This window comes from Typopeltis vanoorti, chromosome 14 (assembly GCF_054136105.1).
Source record: "Typopeltis vanoorti isolate ZY-2024b chromosome 14, IOZ_Tvanoo_1.0, whole genome shotgun sequence".
NCBI classification, from domain to species: domain Eukaryota; kingdom Metazoa; phylum Arthropoda; class Arachnida; order Uropygi; family Thelyphonidae; genus Typopeltis; species Typopeltis vanoorti.
The window spans coordinates 9,736,913-9,757,779 of record NC_143562.1 but is presented as its reverse complement, the minus strand read 5'-3'; the positions used below and the strand labels follow the sequence as shown (position 1 = coordinate 9,757,779).

General features: G+C 38.1%; 1 protein-coding gene across 1 annotated transcript in view; it reads right to left on the bottom strand.

Moving 5' to 3' along the window:
• LOC150099193 (uncharacterized) overlaps positions 1–20,483 on the bottom strand; it is a 34,461-nt gene extending 13,978 nt beyond the window's left edge. Inside the window, exon 1 of the mRNA XM_090403780.1 lies at positions 20,207–20,483. The gene's annotated coding sequence lies outside the window, so the exon portion shown is untranslated. The remainder of the gene's footprint in view (positions 1–20,206) is intronic.
• Between the last annotated feature and the right edge of the window lie 384 nt (positions 20,484–20,867).

Sequence of the window (20,867 nt, the reverse complement as noted above, 5' to 3'; positions counted from 1 at the left end):
TAGATACTGTGTTTGCCAGTACAACTTGGTTTTGCTTGAGTCTATACAGCATAGTTTCTGTATGAGGAGACATGTGATTCATTAGTGTCAATTTTATCCAATTGTCTCTAATTGCACTATTTGTTGAGAAATATATTACACAGAGTGCTTATATCTTATTAACTGACATGATAAAAATACTTGTTTTTCTTGCCTCTATTTGGGAGTATAGTGGCTATTTGGGAGGGTATGCTATTTACCATGGGAGCAAGTTACTATCGCCCCAATGTGAATGTGTTTAAGCTTTTTTTCATGTGCAAAGTATATGTAAAACTTTTTAATTTCTTTTTTCAAAAAGTAAAATCAGTGATGCTCACACTTGGATAAAGTTATATACGAGGTTATATACGTTATATAGAGTTATATACGAGGGCGAGTTATATTCAAGTAAGTATGGTATTTCAACTATGGATAAATACATTGGTACCTTGCTCAAATAACAGTGATAATGAAAATGAGTTTATAATGACAGTTTGTTTGTAATTTCTGAAGAGAAAAAGGTCTCTAACAAATCCACAGAAACACAGAATTCCCATCAGTTGCAATGTGATAATACTAATATGTTGAATGAAAGGAAAGATTTGCTGACTGGACACTAGACCAGTGGATCGCATTCAAAGGTAAATACAACTGGTTATTTTGTAGGAACATTTTTCTGTTTTGTGACTTTTCTTCCTTCATGGTAATTATGCATACATTATCGTGTTATTATTCAACAGTTGTATACAGTTTTGAATGTGTATATAAGGTCAATATCAATAGTTGCCTGGTTACGAATGCATGGTGGGACAGGGAGGTTTGGAGCTTCCCCGGATATCATTCAAAGGTAAATACAATTGATTATTTTGTATAGGGCCCGGAACTTAATCGTTTAGAATTTAACCACTGGCTACATCAGAAAAGTATTTTTGAGGATCACTAAACTACTTATTAAATGAAATCTCAGAACAATATAATATGAGAATGTCTAAAGAGAAAACAAAAATAATGCCTTTCAAAAGAGAGAACAAATAAATACATTCATATACTTAAGATGTGAATAATACTAAGTACCTGAAATTATATTTTTTCATATGTAGCTCAAAAAGACAGACATTTAAATATCAAATATCATTACAGTAAATAATAGATTTAAGCCATCCCTGCAAAAACTATATTAAGATCAGACTGTATAACGTCTAATTTGTACAATAGCAAACTACCATAATTAATGGATGGATATGAAATAAAGAGGATCAAAAGAGAACTGCAAGATTGAAAAAGCAACAGAAAGTTTGAATCTAGCCATGGCAGGAGGAATCTTTATATGGATTTTTTCAATTGAAGGTGAGTTAGCCGATCTCATATAGAGGTAGCAGGATTTTTTCTCCCAGAAATTCGGTTTTTCATCCCACATACAGATAAATCATCCCTTTAGAAAACGTAATTTAAAGACAAAAAAATCCTAGTAATGGTGGGCAGTAGATAACAATGTAGATGATGATGGCAATAGAGGTTTGGCGTGGTGGCAGAGACAGAGAGATATGGAGCAGGTGTGATGAAATAATATCACCCACACATCAAGAAAATTAAGAATTTTTATTAACTGTATGTTAATAAAACTAACTACCTACCTACCAACTATGCTCAAGCTGTTCACTGCAATCACAGCAAATTCCATATACCATTACTTATCAGATAATCAGATTTATCCGATTGAACAAAAAGTCAATTTTCAAATATCCAGAGGAACAAAAGACCAGATCCTAATTAATAAAATGATTCTCAGAAATTCAAAAACTGGAAAACTAACTTAAACATGGCACGGATAGAATATAAGAAAGCATTCAATTCCCTCCCACACTCCTGGATCCTAAAATCACTACAAATATTTGGAATTAGCAAAAAACATATGTTTCTTTCTAGCTGCTGCTATGAAATCATGGAAAACACCTTTAATAGTAAATAATGAACGATTTGGAGATATCAGCATTAAGCGTGGAATTTTCCAAGGTGATTCCTTGCCACTATTGCTCTTCAACATTTCTTTTATACCTTTATCTATGATCTGAATAAAACAAGGATATGAAATTCCTAAATGTAATATTAAAATTTCCCATCTATTGTATATGGATGACTTGAAGTTATAAGGAAAATCAGCCCAGCAAATAGACTCTTTACTAAACACAATTTGTATTTTCAGTCAGGACATCAAAATGGAATTTGGTTTAGATAAATGCATAATTTTATCTATTAAACGAGGAAAAATTAATGACACTAGCAAAGTTTATTTTTGATCGAGAGAAATATATAAAAGCAATTTCGGCTCACGAACACTATAATTACTTAGGAATATTAGAAGCCAGTGACATTCTCCACTAGAAAGTTAAACAGGCATCAGCAGAATACACCAAAAGAGTTAGAAATATCCTGAAAACAAAACTAAATGGATTAAACGCAATTAGAGCAATGAATTCTTGGGCTATACCAGTGTTTCGATAAAGAGCTGGCATAATAGATCGGACAAAAGAAGACATGGACAAATTGGACCGCAAAACTAGAAAACTAATGACTATGCATCATGCATTACATCCACAAAGTGATCTTGACCAGTTGTACCTACCAAGGAGAATAGGTGGATGAGGTCTGCTGCAAGTGAGACAGACTGTGGAAAGCTTAAAAAGTTACATCAACAATAGCTCTGAGCAAATGCTTCAAGCCGTTACACAAGAGGGTCTTCTGAAAGCAACAGGAAACAAATGCGATTACAAAAAGAAACAGCAAAATAACCGATATGTGCACTGGAAAAATAAACCTTTGCATGGCCAATTTTTTAGAGATAATACTGAGGACAAAATTGACATGAACAAGATGTGGCAATGGCTACAATATAGATATATTAAAAAAGAAACATAAGGATTTATTCTAGCAGCTCATTCAAGAACTCATTCATTCACTCAAGAACAGCCATTACAAACTAATGCAATGAAAGCAAAAATTTTGAACATCGATAATAACAGCAAATGGAGATTATGCAATCAGAAAGATGAGACTGTAGAACATCTAATCAGTGCCTGCAGCAAGATATCTCAAACTGACTATAAATACAACCATGATCAAGTGGCCAAAATAATTCATTGGCAGGTATGCAAAAAATATGGGTTTCCTGCATCTGTTAACTGTTGGCAGCATAAAATAGAGACAGTATTGGAAAACGAAACAGCAAAAGTTCTCTGAGACTTTCGAATACAAACTGATCGGCATTTGGAACATAATAGACCTGATATCACAATCATCGAACATCGACAGGTTTGGATTATCGATATCGCAGTACCCAGTGATAACAACATTAACAACAAAGAACTGGAAAAAATTACTAAATATCGAAATCTGGCAATCGAAGTTGGCAGGCTGTGGCTTAAACACATTAAAGTTATCCCAATAGTCATCGGTGTACTTAGCACAATTTCAAAGAAGCTATCCAACTATTTACAGCATTAAACATCAAAGTAGTGACCCCATATAAACTACAAAATCATAATCATAATCAATATCATAAAGGACTTTGTGGCATGCAGTACTTGCGGCATGTATGCTTCTCGGGAATTACATATGTGGCTTGTTAAAGAGAGTGGAGAGCGTATGTGCGCCAAATGCAGGCAGTTGGAGGAAATAAATACATTAGATATATCGATATCCGACTTTGTTGCTCCAGGAACGGAGAATAGGAAGACAAGTAGTATGATAGGAGCGAATGAGAAAATAATAGTTGATAGTGTAGAAGGTGTGAGTGACTGTGGAAGTTTAGGAGATGGTTTTGTATGGGAGAGTGAATTTAGATTAAGAGTGACTGACCTGCAGAGGGAGATAGATGAGTTGAAAGAGGAGGTGGAATGTCTAGTGAATGAGAGCAGAAGTATGAAAGATAAGATTAGGAGAATGGAAGAGATAAATGCAAGGCAAATCAGAGTAGGAGAGAGAGAGAATTTAAGGAGTATGAGTGAGAGGTATGGGGGTGCTAGAAGAGGAGAGAATGGAAACAGTAGAAGAGAGGGAATGAGAGAGAGGTATGGGAATGCTAGCAGACGAGAGGATGGAAACAGTAGGAGAGACGGAATGAGAGAGAGATATGGAAGTGCTAGAAGAGGAGAGAATGGAAACGGTAGGAGAGATGGAATGAGAGAGAGGTATGGGAATGCTAGAAGACGAGCGGATGGAAACAGTAGTAGGAGAGACAGAATGAGAGAGGGATATGGAAGTGTTAGAAGTGGAGAAAATGGAAACAGTAGGAGAGAGGGAATGAGAGAGATGTATGGGAGTGCTAGAAGAGGAGAGAATGGAAACAGTAGCAGAGAGAGGTATGGGAATGAAAGAAGAGAGAATGGAAACAATAGGAGCGAGGGAATGGTAAGAGGTATAATGTATGGCGACTCAATGATCCGTGGTGTTCAAGATAGGATGCATGAGGAGTGTTTGCCAGGAGGAACAATAGAAAGGGTGGCTATGGCAATTAAGAGAGGTGAAAGGGTGGATGAGATGATTGTGATGGTAGGAACGAATGACTTGAGTGGTAATGTAAGTCGGGCAGCGAGAGATATGAGATTTTTGCTTGAGACTGTACGGAAGAAGACAGAGAGAGGAAAAATAGTGTGTGTGTTGCCTAGGTATGATAATGATGAGCTGAGCAGAAGAGCGGTGATATTGAATGGCATAATAGCGAGAATGTGTGACAAGAGAGGACTGGTATATGTGGATGCTTGGAGTGCGTTTGAGGAAAGAGAGGAGTTGTATGCGAGAGACCGTTTACATTTGAATGAGGAAGGGCGTAGGCATCTGGAGAGATTGCTGTTCTGAACGAGTCAGTGTGTCCCAGGGAGGATGATAGCAGGGGTGGCCTCTTGTGGGAATGGATACTTGGGAGAAGGGAGACAATGTCAGGTAACACTGAGCCCAGTGGAGTCTAGAAGGGATAAGGCTGGGTATAGAAACAATGGCATTTATATGCTGTATACTAATGCCATGAGTATCCAGAATAAGGGAGAGGAATTGGTGGCGCAGATAGCATCAGCCTGGCCAAAAATTATTGCGATCACTGAGACGTGGTTGACAGAAGAGGATATAAAAACAGAAATAGAAGTCGCTGGGTATAGCATTTTTCGTCAGGATAGGAGGGGAAAGCGTGGTGGTGGGGTGCTGCTTATGATAAGTGATGACCTATGTCCTCTAAGAGTGGAGAATTTGGAAGGAAGTGAGACAAATGATTTTGAGAGCGTATGGTGTGAGCTAGAGGTAGGCAAGACAGGATATTTAGTGGGGTGTTGCTACAGACCCAGGAGCACGGAGGATGGGGACCAGGAGATGTTTAGACAGCTAAGTTTGGCAAGTGCAAGAAGAATGATTGTTATGGGAGATTTTAACTTCAGTAGTATAAATTGGAGAGAGGAACATGCATGTAACAATAGGGGAATGGAATTTCTAGAATTCTTGAGGGACAAATGTCTTAGGCAACATGTAACAGAGGGAACAAGAGGTTCAAAAATTTTGGATTTGGTTATAGCATCAGAAGAGTTGATAATAACTGAGTTGACGTCTCTCCCACCAGTTGGAGAGAGTGACCATATGGTGTTGACATGGAAAATGAATAGACATGCAGGAGTATCAAAGAGACGGGAACTTATGTGGAATTATAAGGCAGGTGATTATAATAGTCTTAGACGTCAACTTCGGGAAGTTTCATGGAGGGAGGAATTGGACGGCCGGGATATCACCAGTGCGTGGGAAATTGTGAAAGAATATTTGTTATCAGCAATGGTAAGTTGTATACCACGAGTGAAGAAGCGGGTGCAATTTGGAGTAAAGTGGATGACAAACAACATTAAACAGGAACTGCATGCGAAAAAGAGGCTATGGAAGAGATATAAGGAGACATGTGAAGAGAGGATGGGTGAAGAATATAAGACACAGGCCAGAAGAGTGACTCGTGTGGTAAGGAAAGCGAAACTGGAATATGAGAGGAGATTGGCCCTAAGATCCAAAGAAAATCCTAGGGAATTTTTTAGCTATGTGGCCAGTAGGAGGAGAAATGACTGTGGAAGAATGATATTGTGGGATAAAAATGGGAATAGAGTGACTGATGCAGAGGACATAGTGGAATTGTTCAATGAACACTTTATTGGAGTATTTCATCCTAGAGGAGTCAGTTTTAATGCTAGAGGGATAGGACTGGTACGAGGTCTGGAGGTACAGGAGGAGAGTGTGTTTCAGATACTGAGTACTCTGGATGTCAGTAAAGCTGTGGGACTGGATGGTATTTCGCCACGAGTTTTGAGAGAATGTGCTAGCGAATTGACAATACCTTTAACGTGGCTTTACAATGAAAGTCTGGCTTTGGCAAAGGTGCCCAGGGAATGGAAGGAAGGTAAGATAGTGCCATTGCATAAGGGTGGTAACAGACTGGAAGTGTCTAATTATAGGCCAGTCTGTGTGTCATCAGTAGTTGTTAAGATCTTGGAGAAAGTAGTGAGGGACCGTGTACAGCATTGGGCAGATGAGGGTAATGTTATCTGTGAGAATCAACATGGATTTGTGAAAGGACGCTCTTGTTTTAGCAATATGCTAGCCTTTTATAATAAAGTTACAAGAGCATTAGATGAGGGAAAGGCATATACTGCAATTTTCTTAGACTTGGCGAAGGCATTTGACAGGGTGCCACATGATAAGCTGATATTTAAGTTGCAGCACATGGGTCTGGATGTCAGATTGGTCAACTGGATTCAGGATTGGCTGTCTGATAGGTATCAGAGAGTTGTGTATGGTGGAGCAGTTTCCAGGAGGCAGAGGGTTACAAGTGGGGTCCCACAGGGCTCGGTACTAGGACCTATATTGTTTAACCTTTATATCAATGACATAGCCAGTGGATTGCAGGGGGATATTCAGTTGTTTGCGGATGATGCGAAGCTGGGAAGGATTATTAGTAATAGCGCAGATGTGGTAGCCCTGCAAGAGGATTTAAATAAGCTAGATAGATGGGTAAATGAATGGGGGTGTCAGTTTAATGCAGCAAAATGTAAGGTCTTGAGGTTTGGGAAACATCGATGGGATGCTGCATACTCTCTGGGAGGAGTTATACTGGAGGAAGTAGGGGAGACAAGAGATCTGGGGTTGATGATTGATAGAAACCTGAAGTTTAGGGGACATATTGCAAAGGTGGTGAAGGTAACACAGAGGATTGCTGCTATTATGAGAAGGACACTGACCTGCAGAGATAAGAGGGTTATCATTCCGTTGTATAAGTCTCTGATCAGACCACACTTGGACTATTGTTATCAGATTTGGTCCCCAGGATTTGAAGGGGATAAATTAACTGTGGAAAGGATACAAAGACGGATGACAAAGATGGTTTCAGGACTGTACAATGATAGTTATGAGGATCGGCTGAGAGAATGTGGACTGCAGAGTTTGGCAGATAGAAGAAGGAGAGGTGATATGATTGAGACTTTTAAACTGTTGAGAGGTGGTTACAGGGTTGACACTGGGGAGTTCTTTCGCTTGGTTGATCAGCGGGAAGGAGTGATGACAAGAGGCCATCCCTGGAAGTTACGAAAGGAAACTGTGAGCAAGAGGGTAAGGAGTGGTTTCTTTGTGTGGAGGGTGGTTGAGCCGTGGAATGCATTGCCTGATGGAGTGGTGGGAGCGAGAACGGTCAGTGACTTTAAAGAGTGGTATGATAAACTTTGTGTTTCTCAGGGGGGGGCCTCCCCTCGATGAGTCTTGACAGACTTTATGTCTTAGGAAGGACCTCCCTCGATGAGTCTTTTGACTCCTTGGAGGCCTGAATAATAATAATAATAATAAAAAAACAGCATTACTTGGAACAGTCCATATTTTACGATGCTACCTGACAGACTATTCTTAGATTCTTGAGTAGAATCTGAATTTCTGTATCACCAGTCAAATTGTTGTTTAAATCTTGTTTCGACTGTGTATCAATTATGTGAATAAATAATAATATCACCCACACATCAAAAAAATTAAGAAATTTTATTGTTGGTCCTAGGCAACTAATTTTTTTAAAATTGTCGATCCTGAAAGTGTTATTATCATTATCATCATTATTATTTGACACTTCCAGGAGTCCAAAGACTCATCGAGGGAGAGTGTGCCAACAGCATCGAACGATTGTTCCCCTTCCAACTACTAACCAACTACTACTGTTAAAACACAGAAAGTATTAGAATTACTTCTAAGCCTCTATGGAGTCCAAAGACTCATCGTGAAAGTTCGAACTCATAGTCCACTATAACATTCAAATTATGTCTTCAAACATTCAGTGCTGGGGCTCTCACCATTCACTTTTGCAACATATTCTACTCATTCACCTCACGCCATGAAAAAGGAAATTTCGTTTTCACTTTCTTACATGATATTTGTACTAAATTTACTAATTTGTACTAGATTCATTTGACAAAGCCTACTCTACACAACTCACAGAGCATCAACCACCACTGCGCTTAATTCTGACCTCCAAGCCATCCTCCAATGAGCTCAGATAACCTTGTCAACTTCATTGCTAGTAAAACCCAGTTCTCTCTTATCTCTCACAAAAAAGAACCTTTTTCCCCCAGCATTATTTTCGATAACACTCATATTCCAAGACAAGATGAGATTTCTCTTCTCAGAATTACCCTGACATCAAGCCTCTCCTGGCATAAACACATCACAACCATTGCATCCTCAGCTTCCAAAAAACTAGGTTTCCTCTTTCACTCAAGACATTACTTCACCTCTAAACAGCTGTTAACCTTATACAAATCACAAATCCGCCCAGCTATCAAATACTGCTCTCACATTTGGAGTGGAACTCCTAAAAGCTCGCTCAAAATGCTCAACTCAATACAGAGAAGAGCAATTAGACTGATAAATGACACATCTCTTACCAACTCACTCCTCTCACATAGACATTTGGTCTCTGCAATTTGTATATTCTATAAATATTTCCATGGGAAATGTTCATCTGGAACAGCATCAATAATTTCCCCCACTCTGTGCTAAGCCCACTTAGTACAGAGTGGGGACATGTACAGCTTTTAAGGTGTACTGGAACATGTACAGCTGCCATCCAACATCCTTTCACAGTACACCTTAAAACCCACAGAACAAGTTCCTTTTCCTCCCTTCATCCCTGTTACTGCTGTACTAACATATTTCCCAAGGAATACAACATACAGGCCTTTACAAATGTAAAAAACTTTCTCCTTTCCCAACCTCACTACCCATATACAGCACTAATGTACTATCGGTTGACCAGCTAACCTCTCGTATATGGGCCCAACATAATAAACTCTCTGCGGAAAGGGAATTTGCAACTGAACACTGCATTTAGCAGAAGGCTTCACTCCCAAAACCCATTCAGATACAGGAGTAACTATAGTGAATCAAAATGAATAACTAACTAGCAGACAATTTAATATCTCCTCTCATCACTCAAGAAATGGTAGATAAAAATATGATACTGTATGAGGGACAACGTGGTTAGTGGCGTGTCGCAAGATTCAGTGCTGGGACCATTGCTGTTTAATTTGTATATAAATGATATAGGAAATAACCTGAAAGGAAATATTCAGTTGTTTGTTGGTGATGCAAAATTAGGTAGAGTCACACGATGTGGAAAGATTGCAGAACAATTTAAATACGATGTCAGCATAGGCAAAAGTTTATGGATGTCAGTTTAATGTCGAGGACAGATTACACACCATGTATCACATTGATGGCACTGTACTCCAGGAAATAGATAAAACTAGAAATTTAGGGGTGGTCGTAGACAGAGAACTAAAGCTTAGAGGATATATTGCTAAGGTTGCCCATAAGATTACTTGGCTATTGAAGAACACATTAGCAAGTAGATATAAGGAAGTTGTTATTTCTCTTTATAAGGTCTTGATATGCCCACATCTGGATTACAGTACTCAAGTATGGTCGCCTGGGTTTCTTAGGGATGAGAAAGCATTGGAAAGGATTCAGAGGTAAGTGACCTGTGGAATGTTCCCTATGTGGAGAGATTGAAGGTGTGGATTGGTTGATAGGAGAAAAAGAGGGGATATGATAGATGTTAGTAAGGAATAGGGAATATGAGGGATAGATTTTTTGCTTGGTCAGTTGTGAATGAGTGGAATGGGTTCCCAGAGTCAGTTGTGAGTGCTTTGTCTGTTAATGAGTTCAAAGAGCAGTATGATAGATTGGGCCTCCCATGATGAGTCATTGGACTCCATGGAGGTGCCCATATAATAATAATAGTAAATTAAAGAACAATGGTCTCAGAACCCTTCCTTTTTGGGGACACTGAACAACCCCTTCTCACACACACCTCACTATCCATTAGTCAACCCTATAACCAAACTACCGACTATATGAGGAGGAAAAATAAGATTAGATATTTTCTAAATTCAAATTCAACAATTATGTGAAATATTATCATTGTGGAAATGACAATAAACAGAGCATCATTAGTAAAAGTACACAATTATAGTAGTAAAATTTGACAAAATTCAAATCAATTCAATTCTGTTCTTTTTTTTTTTTTTTCTTTCTTTGTGATCATTCCATCACAAAATTTTTATTCAGACTTAAGAATGCAAGTGATCTAGAAACTGCAGGTAAACAAAATGGTCATACATAATTTCATGACATGGGGTTCTAATTCGGTTAAGGACTGTGATTTATGGCCAAAGAAAGGCCAGTAAGCTATATCTGCTAACTGTGTTATTCCAGTCAGTTTCCTATTTTGTGGGATGAAAAACCTTGATATCTCCATATGAAACTGGATAACCAACATCAGCCAGTTTTGTATCTCCATATGAAACTGGCTGATTTGGGCTAAAGAGTGGGTGCATCATTAGCTGCTATCATATGCAGGTAGAACATCTGTCATTTGACAAAACAGACAAACCATCCAGAACACACATAATTAGCAGATGTAAAATACTGGTCTCATGACGATATACTCACCACCTAAATGTTAGATTCTTCAGCTGGAATTCTATGCAGCCTAAACCTTTAAACAATAGGCTGTGGGTTCAAGTTCCATGATAGCATAAATGACTGGGAAAGTCTTCAGGAGATAGAATATTTTTTGTTAGTAGATGTGAAACTATCTGCCTGCTTATCAAGGGCTCCAAAAAATAACATGTTCGATCATTAGACCAGAAGAATTAGATTATCTAACTAAAAGGTTTCACAGCCTTATCTGTGTACTATACTGTGTATAGTACACAGTACATTACTGTCTGATGCAACACACACACACACATATATACAAAACTTTCCAAATCTCTATAACTATCTTGTTCTATCAACTCCTCCAAATCTTTCGTGACACTTTCATAAAACTCTGAGTTTCACCACAATCTATTTCAATCACTGAATTTGCATTATACTCATATATGATTATGAGCATATGTGATTATTAATCAAATATGCAAGTGATGCTGATGTTGAATCTTTGAAGTTAAAAAAAATTTAAATCAACTCTTAGCTTGGCTAGATGAGTGGAGTTGCTGTTTCATGTTAACAGCCACAAGATGGTGATAGTTAGTGAAGAAGTGTAAAGCTGTGTACTGTATTGGTGAAAGTATAATCCAAGAGGCTAATGAGATTCAGAATAAGGAGCTGAAGACTGTAAGAGTTGCAAAGATGATACAGTGGGCAGCTGCTATGAGAAGGACATTGACAAGTAGAGAATCTGTGATCAGAATGGTTAGAGAAGTGAATAGTGTATATGCTCTCCAACCAACAGGATGTGGTTATGAATCCCACGATTGAAACTCATGTTTGGGAATGACTTTAGTTGACAGACAATTTTCATTGCTCAGAGAAAGAAAATCACCTCGTTTACTAGAGATCTGATGGGGATTTAAAATGTTTAATGTTTGCACTGCATAGCAAAAAACCTAGATAATCTTACCTTAACCTTCCCATGATACTCAAATGTATGACAATTTCACAAACTTTTGTGGATGGGGTAGCAGGTTGTGAATGATGTTTGGGAGAAGCTGCTCAAAATATATGTGTCCGTACATTCAGGATTTGACAAAGACAAATAAAGATATTAGTATCAAGATGTTTCTAGCTAAAGCCTTGGAGGTTGACAATGAAGATAGAGCATTTGTTAGAATCCTTGAAGAAGAGCTCTCAAATGAAAAGATTAAAACAGCTAGAAGCACATAGACTTTCAGAATAAAAAGAAGGAGGCTCAATCCCCCCCCCCCCCCCCAAAAAAAAGTTTAGTTTGCCTCTTAACATGGTAACACAGTTTGGTTGCTTGAGGAAATAGACCTCAATACAGAGATTTAGCAGAGTAGATGGAATGATAAAAAGTTTTGTGTCAATGAACTTATACCATTTTCAGTGCATCGGTCTTGAAGTATTCTTTCCTTTTTTGTGAGATACATCACAACTAGGTAAATAGTTGACAAATTTAAAAATATACATCGACTATGCAGGTCTGTTTGTACTGTACTGTATGAGTGCAACCTATTCACTGAGTGCCATGTATAGCATGTTAGAACATGAAACAAGATGAAAAACTTGTTTTTCATCTTGTTTCATGATTCTATAATTTTTTTCATCTGTAACTTGTTTCATCTGTAATTTCTCTGCGACTAAATGTAAGCAAAACCAAACCACTAACTGTGGCTGCAAAATAATACATTGTGATGATACTGGTTATATTTATTTCATGATATGCATTCTTGTAGATAAGTACTGTGGATTACTCCCAAGTAAATCTGTCAATAATAAGTGTTATTAGTGTAAAGCAATAGTATCACGTTAAGCTGATGCTGTGTGTGCGTGCATGCGTGTCCTCCATAAAGATTTATTCAAAAAAAAAAAAAAAAAAATCCAAAAGGCAGGGTTAACAATTTTGGTGTGATGTTTAATTATTAACTGAACAGACTTCAAAACTAAACAGACAGAATAGATATGGCAGTTTATTATGTTTGTAATTCACATATTTCATTTCACTATTGAAAAAGAACTTAATTACCCACATCAACCCTTACCTAGTTCCTGTACAACAGATAAAACAATCATCCTGTTTTTGAAAGTTTATTTTTCACTTGGTTAGACTATGATAAATTTAGTTTAATCATTTATCCAAGTGTGAGCAAACAAAGTTTGTGCCTGAAAGTATCTTCAGGACTGGTGTTGTACCACTTTATCCCAGTCCTGAAGATACTTTCAGGTGCAAACTTTGTTTGCTCACACTTGGATAAAGGATTAAACTAAATTTATTATAATCTAACCAAGTGAAAAATAAACTTTCAACATCTTTCTCTAAATCCAGAGTAATTTAATAAAAAGGTGGCACACCGTTTGGCAACTCCTTATAGGTAGAGATGACTTTGCTAATGCTTCTGCCTAGTATATCCAATTTCCAATTGGACCTGGCTCCCACTGAAGAGACCTCAATAAAGGTCAAAACTAGTCTGGGTAGTGGCCCTTCCCTTAATGCATAACATTATACATATCTGCAAGATGTGTTTTGCATTATGGGAGATACTGAGATAGGAGTGTTGGTAGCTTGCTCCACCTTTGCAAGGAGTTGCCTGGTGTTGTACCACTTTACCTCAGTCCTGAAGATACTTTCAGCTGCAAACTTTGTTTGCTCACACTTGGATAAAGGATTAAACTAAATTTATTATAATCATCCTGTTTTTTTCTCTCCAGGGTGTTTCCAAAAATAAAGTGTTAAAATACTAAATAAATATATGTTTCCAAAAATAAAGTGTTAAAGTACTAAATAAATATCTGCTCAGCACTTCTGAACAACACACACACATCAAACAAACAAACAACCTTTACCCTAACATTTCTGCAAGCATTTGGGAAAGGTTGCTGCAGTTGAAAGAGATGTGAAGTACAATAATATTCACTGAAAAGAGAAATCATCATATTATAATAAAACTAATTATCTGGAATTCTTGCAAGAAAATTATTTCAAGTGATCACAAGTGTGCCTGGAGCTATCTAGTTGCAAAGCTGTCATTAAACTAGTATGTTGAGGATTTACTCCCCAGAACAGTCCATTAAAACATGCAGCACTATACCTTGAAGTTTTATCACTTTATGTCCTTTCACCATTCACCTTGCTGATCAATAAATACTTCAACTATATCTTTAGAAGCACTTGTCTACCATTAACTGGCTATATATGCTCCCATAATTTTTTCCATTGGCAACATGCTGAATTTTTTTTTTGTCCTGATTTCCTTAGCACCACTCATACTGTTTATCTTTTTCTAACTAAAGGTGTCACCTTCCTATTCTTAACTTCTTAACTTAACTTCTTGTTACAGACCTTATAAAAAATTGGTATCCCTTATCCGCTCCACTAAAGACCAATCTCCCACCTAGACCTACCTGGTGTACACCAAGTCCCTTGCAGCTGTAAGCTGTCCTACTATGGCCAAACAGGCAGGACAGCTAATATCAGAATTTCAGAACACAAGGACTATATCCGGTTTCACCAATACAGCCACTCTGGTCTTGCAGACCATGCACTGGATTCCCACCATAGAATACTGGTGGAAGAAAGCCATGATAATACACCATAGTAAATTCAAATACCAAAGGCTATTCATGGAATCAGCCACAGCCCTAAGAAACAATCCAAACCTAAACAAATTTGGTTGCATTAGACTGCCCCAAATTTGGGAAACCTACATCAGAAGACTTTCAGCCCAATCGGCCAAGAATACCAACACTGCCCACTAGGGGGCAACATCAGGACTTTTAGGAGAAAGAATAGCTTCCTGCTTCGTTCCTCATTTACTGTGTGTTGTGCTTACGTGCACGTGTCTTGTATTTAAGTTCCTGTGATAATGGCAACGTGACGTTGCCGAAATATTGAAAGTGTATTAAAATTTATTTTAATGTATATTCTATTGTACGTTGTAATTTCCTTAAGATATTTAGTAAGAATGTATAACCAACGTCTAAGCCTTTCCACAAGAACCTTCATATTCTGTTCTTTATATATATATATATATATATATATATATATCAGGGATGTATGTTCAGGTTATGCTAAGAACTTATAATTTCCTATATTAAATTTCTCATTTATTCATTTTAAAGACTCTCCTAATGGTTTCCTGGCTTCACATGATTAAACTAAAACATAATAGACGAAAATTAAATCTAATGCTTCATATGAGGACATTTTTTGAAACATGTACACTGCATCACATGCATGTTAATAACGCAGGAATGCAGTCACAAATACGTACGTACACCTTTGAGTCCTTTGACCAGAAGTACAGATGGCATAGGAGGTCAAATTCTCAGATTCCAGTGATTTTACACCACTGAGAAGGCGAGACAGGGGATGTGCACTAAAACAATAGCCCAGAAATCACTGGCTGTGATTTGTTATTGTAACAACCAATCCAAATGAACAGTGTCATTTGTCTTGAGTTGCTGTTTTGTCTTCTGAGTTTCATCTGTTCCATGCATAAAGTGTTAACTGATGGGTTTAGGACAACGACAGACAAGTTTTTAATATATAATTTTCTATAAATAATTTATAACTTTTTTGTCCATATTTACAATGGCGAAACAGTGTTGATGATCTACTTAATGGCCTGTTTTCTGGAATTTTCTGTAAGAGCTATTGAGGATTGTATAGGAGGTAAGCCTCTCCTCCTCTTCCAAATTACACCTTTGATTAATTTAAATAAACCAACCAAATATAGTGGTGTGATAGACAGTGAGAATAATGAGTGGAATATAAATGAAAAAATAAGAGTGGGGAGTGTGGAAGGCTTGAACGATTGTGAAGTTTTCGGAGATTGTCTTGACTGGGAAGATGAATGGCGAGCAAGAGTGGCAAGCTTGCAGAGAGAGAGAGAGACAGATGAGCTGAAAGAGGAGGTGGAATGTCTTGGGAATGAGATGAGAAGTATGACAGATAAGATTAGGCAAATCAGAATAGAAGAGAGAGAGAGAGAGTTATGAGATTGACAGAAGAGGAGAGAATAGAAACAGTAGTAGAAGAGAGGAAATGAAAGAGAGTTATGGGAATGATGCAAAAGGAGAGAACGGAAACAGTCGGAGAGAGGGAATGAGAAGAATGCTAGGGAGTGCTGGAACCAGGGATAGAGTGATGCCAGGACTGCAGGTAAGTAGGGGAACACAGAGAGAAAAGGTTAGCGGAGAGAGAGAGAGAGAGAGGGATGCAGGTGAGCAATCAAGGAACAGAGCGGTGAGAGGTATGATGTATGGAAACTCGATCCGTCGTGTGCAAGACAGGATGCCAGAGGAGTGTTTGCTTGGACGAATAATAGAAAGTGTGGCTATGGCAATTAATCTAAATGAAAGCATGGATGAGATGCTTTGTGATGGTGAACACAAATGACTTGAGAGGCTGTGTAAATCGGGTGGCCAGAGATCTGAAATTCATGCTTGAGGTTGTACAAAAGAAAATGCAGAGAGGAAAGGCAGTATGTGTGTTATCCAGAAATGATAATGATAAACTGAGCAGAAGAGAAGTAATAATGAATAGCATAATAGCCAGAATTTGTCAAAAGAGAGGATTGGAATATGTGGATGCTTGAAGAGCATTTGAGGACAGAAAGCAGCTATATGCGAGAGACCACTTGCATTTGAATGAGGAAGGACGTAGGCATCTGGAGAGGCTGCTGTTTTCTGAATGAGTCGGTGTGTCAATGCAGAGAAACTAGAATTCCCAGGGTGGATGGTACCAGGGTGGCCTCTTGTGGGAATGGGTGCTTGGGTGAAGAAGAGACGACGACAGGTAACAATGAGTCTAGTGGAGTCTGGAGGGGATAATGATAAGTATACAAGCAGTGACATTTTTATGCTTTATACTAATGCCAAGAGTATCCAGAATAAAGGAGATGAATTGGTGGCATTGATAGCATCAGCCTGGCCAAATATTATTGGGATCTCTGAGACATGGTTGATGGAAGATGATATAACAACAGGAATAGAAGTAGTAGGGTACAGCATTTTTTAGCAGGATAGGAAGGGAAAACGCAGTGGTGGAGTACTGCTTATGATAAGTGATGACTTATGTCCTCTAAGAGTGGAGGCTTTTGAAGCAGTGACACTAATGGTTTTGAAAGCATATGAGGTGAGGCAGAGGTGGGCAAAACATGATATTTAGTGGGATGTTGATACAAGCCAAGGAGCACAGGAGATATTTAGGCAGTTGAGCTTGGCAAGTGCAAGAAGAATTATTATTATTTGAGATTTTAACTACAGCAGTATAAGTTGGAAGAGGAAAATTCATGTAGTGATAAAGGAATGGAATTTCTGGAAATTCTTGAGGGACAGATGTACTGGGCAACATGTAATAGAGGGAACATGAGGTTCAAGAGTTTTGGATTTGGTTATAGCATCAGAAGAGCTGATAATAACTGAGATGACATCTCTCCCCCCCCCCTATTGGAGAGTGGCCATGTGGTTTTGACTTGGAAGATGAATAGACATAAAGGAGTATCAAAGAAAAGGGAATGTATTTGGAATTATAAGACTGGTGATTATAATAGTCTTAGCTATCAACTTGGAGCAGTTACATGGAGGACAGAATTGGAAGGCCGGGATATCATTAGTGCATGGGAAATTGTGAACATCTGTTAGCAAAAATAGTAGAGGACATAGTGGAGTTATTCAATAAACACTTTATTGGACTATTTCATTCTATAGAAGTAAGTTTTAATGCTAGAGGGATAGGGCAGGTTTGAGGTTTAGAGGTGCAAAAGGAGAATGTGTTCCAAATACTAAGTACCCTGGATGTCAGCAAAGCTGTGGGACTGGATGGTATTTCACCTCAGGTTTTGAGAGAATGTGTTAAAGGAATGACAGCTCCATTGACCTGGCTTTTTCAATGAAAGTCTGGCTATGGGAAAGGTACCCAAGGAATGGAAGGAAGGTAAGATAGTGCCATTGCATAAGGACGGTAGCAGACTGGATGTGTTTAACTCTAGGCCAGTTTGTGTTTCATCAGTAGTTGTAAAGATCTTGGAGAAATTAGTGAGGGACTATATATACAGCATTGGGCAGATGACGGTAATATTATCTGTGAGAATCATCATGGATTTGTTAAGGAGCACTCTTGCTTTAGTAATATGATTGCCTTTTATAATAAAGTGACAAGAGCAGTTGATGATGGAAAGGCATATACTACCATTTTTTTGGATTTTGTAAAGGCATTTGACAGGGTGCCACATGATAAGCTGATATTTATGTTGCAGCACATAGGTTTAGATGTCGGGTTAGTCAAATGGATTCAGGATTGGCTGTCTGATAGGTATCAGAAAGTTGTGTGGTGGGACAATTTCAAAGAGGCAGAAGGTTACAAGTGGGGTCCCACAGGGCTCAGTACTGGGACCTATGTTGTTTAACGTTTATATCAATGATTACATTGTCAATGGATCGCAGGGGGACATTTAGTTGTTTGCAGATGATTTGAAGCTGGGAAAGGTTATTAGTAATAATGCACATGGAGCAGCCCTGCAAGCAGATTTGAATAAGCTAGACAGATGGGCTAATGAATGGGGTTTCAGTTTAATGCAGCAAAATGTAAAATCTTTAAGTTTGGGATACATCGATGGGAGACTGCATACTCGATTGGAGGAGGAGCTGTACTGGAGGAATTAGGGGAGACAAGGGGATGATGATTGATAGAAAACTGAAATTCAGGGAGCATATTGCAAAGGTGGTGAAGGTAACCCAGAGGATTGCTGCAATACCGAGGACGCTGACCTGCAGAGATAAAAGAGTTATTATTCTGTTGTATAAGACCACACATACTTTTGTTCTCAAATTTGGTGCCCAGGATTTGAAGGGGATAAATTAACTGTGGAAAGGGTACAGAGGCAGAAAACAAAGATAGTTTCAGGACTGCAGAGCTTGGTAGATAGGAGGTGATAGAAAAAATAATCCTTCAAAGCTGATGCTCTGAAGTATTAATTGGATAATCCTTTTGGACAAACTGGGCAATGTGAAATCATTAACGAATTCTTCAGATTCAAGATTTGCATCAAAACATTCCGAGGATGGTTCACTACATGCATAACTTATGGAAGGTCCAGACTCATCTTCAATGGGTGAGATGATAGCAAGGTTTCTTTAAAAATTTGTACATTGCTTCCAACTTAGTGCACAATGGTCACCTTTTCTTTACAGTTTACAGTTCTCTGTAGCAGTTGCACACTCAGAATTTAATCTTGGGAGTGAGCACTCAATATTTAATGTTGGGGGGGGGGGGGCAAGTTGAGTAGATGATTTTAAAATCCACACTACACATTGCATACGACCTATGACTGAGCATCTGCAGTGATCGCCAATACATGATACCTGTGATCTCCTCTGGTCCAGATCGGGTAAATGAAGTAGCATTCAGTCCACCCGAGCACTACTTCGTTCACCGTGCATTCACAGCGGCTGTGATTCCCAAGAGCTATGGAGTATTTCCACCTTATGTAAATTGTAATTCATAAGTAGTATAGAAACATAAGACACCACACAAATAAAAAAATGAATTTTAATTAGGAAAAGATTTTTTGAAAATTTTCTAGCGTTTTTTCCCTTTTTCTTTTTGTGGAACAGGGTCCCTTGAGTCCTCCTCCCCTTGGGTGCGCCGCTGCTCTATAATATGCGATTACAGCTTGCAGAATGATGGACGCAATGTTGTAATTGCAAGCTTGAATCGTTCTGTCTGATTCGCTAAATATCTCCTTGATGGTGTGCATTTCTTCTTTCCCAGTACGTCTACTCTTTGGAACATTCTTCCCTGATAATTCTAATCCTGAATTCTTCAAGAAACACATCAACGAATCAACGTCTGCATCGTACAGCCAACTGTGTCACGTGATTTCGTTTATGTACTTTTTTTATATACTAGTTTGTACTATTATTTACTATTGGAGAGCAGGTAATCGCCGTTCAATCACACCATTTCCCTTTATTTAGGATGAATGATAACACTGCAAAGAACATTTCTCGGAGCCATAAGTAGAATTAAATATAAATAAATAATAATAATAATAAACAAAGAAAAAAAATGATTTGGTAGCAGTGTGCACACTGAATTCGCTTCATTTAAAGTCTTATTCCTATACGATCTATAAATAGGTCATTGGGTTTATCAATTGAAATTTCTTACCTTACGTAAAATTAAAAGGGCGCATTATAAACCAATTACCAATAGCCACATATATTCTTGAGCTACAAGCTGATGTCTTCTTGTCAAAAACAGTTCCACTTCTTTCTTTTTATCATTATTTTCACTCCACTTGTTCATTTAATCATCTATGAACACTTGGTGACATTGTTAAAGTGGCTGTTGTTATATACATCACATCATCTTGTTGACAAAATGCCCAGAATGGCACCAATAAGTCATCTATCATTTGTTTTGATCACCGTTTTCCAAGAAGCCTCCACTCACCTAACGGCATAAACAGAAAGCTCGCACTGTTTTCAGCTATTCAGCTATTCAGCAAGAGCAAAATGGATTGAATAATATTTGTCAGAAATGAACACGAGATGAACTAAAGCGAATACCACCACATCACCTAACAACAAACGACAACAAATACCTCATACTGATGAAATTTAATAATTTGAATCATTCCTGGGAGTATTCAGAAATACACAACTTCAGGATTCCGATCCACTAAATGTTGTTGTGGTTATTATTAATATTATTAAAAATCCTCCACAGAGTTAAAGACTCATCGCAGGAGGTTCCACTATTACACACAGTTTATCATATCGCGCCTTAAATATGTTCACTGTCTCCGTGCTCACCACACTCTCGGGCA